The sequence below is a fragment of the Alligator sinensis genome, unplaced genomic scaffold (genome assembly GCF_000455745.1).
Source record: "Alligator sinensis unplaced genomic scaffold, ASM45574v1 scaffold243_1, whole genome shotgun sequence".
Lineage (NCBI taxonomy): Eukaryota > Metazoa > Chordata > Crocodylia > Alligatoridae > Alligator > Alligator sinensis.
Window position 1 is genome coordinate 4,893,754 of NW_005841841.1, and position 2,324 is coordinate 4,896,077.

General features: G+C 46.4%; 1 protein-coding gene across 1 annotated transcript in view; it reads left to right on the top strand.

The window, feature by feature from the left end:
- Positions 1–2,324, top strand: part of CFAP47 (cilia and flagella associated protein 47) — a 757,346-nt gene that overhangs the window by 300,856 nt on the left and 454,166 nt on the right. The gene's annotated exons all lie outside the window — the stretch shown is intronic.

The following is a 2,324-nucleotide window of genomic DNA, read 5'->3' on the forward strand; positions in this document are numbered from 1 at the left end:
ACCCCACTGCCCACGTCCTTCCAGGCTGAGAAGGACCCATCCACTATCACCCTCTGGGTGTGGCTCTCTAGCCAGTTGGCGACCCATTGGACTGTGTGGGTGTCTACGCCACAGTCCCCCAGTTTCCTAATGAGAACGGGGTGAGAGACAGTGTCGAAAGCCTTCCGGAAGTCCAGGAAGACTCTATCCACTGCTACCCCTGCATCCAATGATTTAGTGACCTGATCGTAGAAGGCCCCCAGGTTGGTCTGACATGACCTGCCGCTGATGAACCCGTGCTGGTTGCCCCTGAGCATGCATTTCCCTGCTGGCCCCTCCTGGATGTGTGCCAGAATAATTTTCTCGAACAGCTTGCCCAGGATCGAGGTAAGACTGACTGCCTATAGTTTCCCGGGTCCTCCTTCCTCCCCTTTTTGAAGATGGGAACCACGTTGGCCCTCTTCCAGTCCTCCGGCACCTCTCCAGAGCACCATGAGTGCTCATAAAGCTGCGCCAGGGGACTCGCAATGACCCCGGCCAGTTCCTTTAGAACTCTGGGGTGGAGATCATCTGGACCGGCTGACTTAAAAACGTCCAGCCCCTCCAGCAGCTCCCTAACTAGATCCTCACTTACCCTGGGCTCAGGTGTGCCTCCCTCAGGGCCCGATGGGGGCCTAGCAGGGAGGTGGCAGTTCTGGTCCTTACTGAGGAAGACAGAGGCAAAGAAATCATTAAATATGTTGGCTTTGTCATCTAGCGTGACAACCAGATTCCCTGTTGTATCTGTCTATCTACCCACAGTACTTTGCTACTAGGTAGCAAAAGAGCTTGTAGTGACCTTTTTGTTTTGAGCAAACTGCTACTTGAAGATGACACTGACTAGAGCTACACACAGTCAGTCCACACACTGGTGGAATTTAACTTGGTGTGGAGTTAATTCTGACTTTCCAAAGGGTAAATTTACCCTACAGGGGAATTAACTTGCACTTATATAGGACTTTTATTTCATGTGTCCACTTCACATTTCCACTAGTGTAAATGTTTCTTGTGCTCTTAGGCTAAATGGGTAGCTTAAGATCACACAGTAAATCTTGGGCAAAACTAGAAATTGAACCCAACTCAGGCTAATACTGTAACTAGTAACTGTTCCTGTGTGATCCATTGCCTTACAGTTGAGTTTGTAATATGTTAATCCAAAATTTGTGAAATACTTTATTTAAAAGTATGTATGACAAACAATGTGTCATGCTGTAAGGCTAAGAATTAAGGTTGATGTAGAAAATAAATATCTTGCTTTTTTAGTTTCAAAATGTGAATTTTAATATTGAATTATGGTACTGTGTTGGGGCATATAAACACCCTGCTGGCAAAGGAAAGGTTAGTAAGATCCAGAGTTATCAATTCGTTTTCATGACTGTACCTGGAAACAAACAATAATTCAGTCAGCAAGAATTCCTACAGAGGATATAGATTTCCTTCAGCAAGATAAAATCCCTGGGTTTGAAAGAAGCTTATTTCTGAGAAACCTGTGTTAGGAAGAGAGCTAATTTTGGGGAGGGGCTCTAAGAAATTAGGGCCTGGCCCAGGGGGTTAGCTTTGCAGGTCAGTTCTTTTCAGGGAGAGAAGAACCTGCAAGTACATCCAGGCTGGACTGGAAATTCAAGCCTTGGTGCAAAAAAAAGGAATTTAAGTTGAGGAGGTTTTTGAGTTCTCTTGAGTAAGTTTGCTAGTGAGGGAATCTGTGGACTCCCTTTGTCTCTGTGGTCTGATGAAAGAGAGGAATTGAGAGGAGCCCAGCTATGGCATTGGGCAGGATAAGTATTGAGACTGTGTTTTGGAATCTCGTGGGCAGTTATTACCCTGGAAATATGTACTCTTGGGAGAGTGGGGGAGGGTAGATTACATTAAAAATGGCCACCCAATCTAACTTAGTTTGTTTAGGTGTGGACCTTACACTAGTTAAGTCAATCTAAGTATGAACTCTGCAGACGTTCAGGACATATAGATCGGTCTAAAAATGACTGATCTGATCTAAGATAAGTGTACCTCCGAGATAAGGTTAACTCAGTTTGGGATAACCATTTTAGACTGATCTGTCCTGAACTTCTGTACAGTTTCCAGTGCAGCCCCAAGGCTGGGAAAACCTAGCCACTAGCCCCAGCCCTAGGGCTACACTTTTCCTACCACCTCCCTGGCATCAGGTTATTTTTAGCCCCTGGCCCCTCCCCCCAGATGGAGGACCTCTCTCCCTCCGAGCAACTCTCAGTGCTGGTTTTCCAGCGGTCACCAGTACCAGAGGCCAAGCAAGTAAGAAGGGGCAGGTGGGATGGGGGGGTATTCATTTT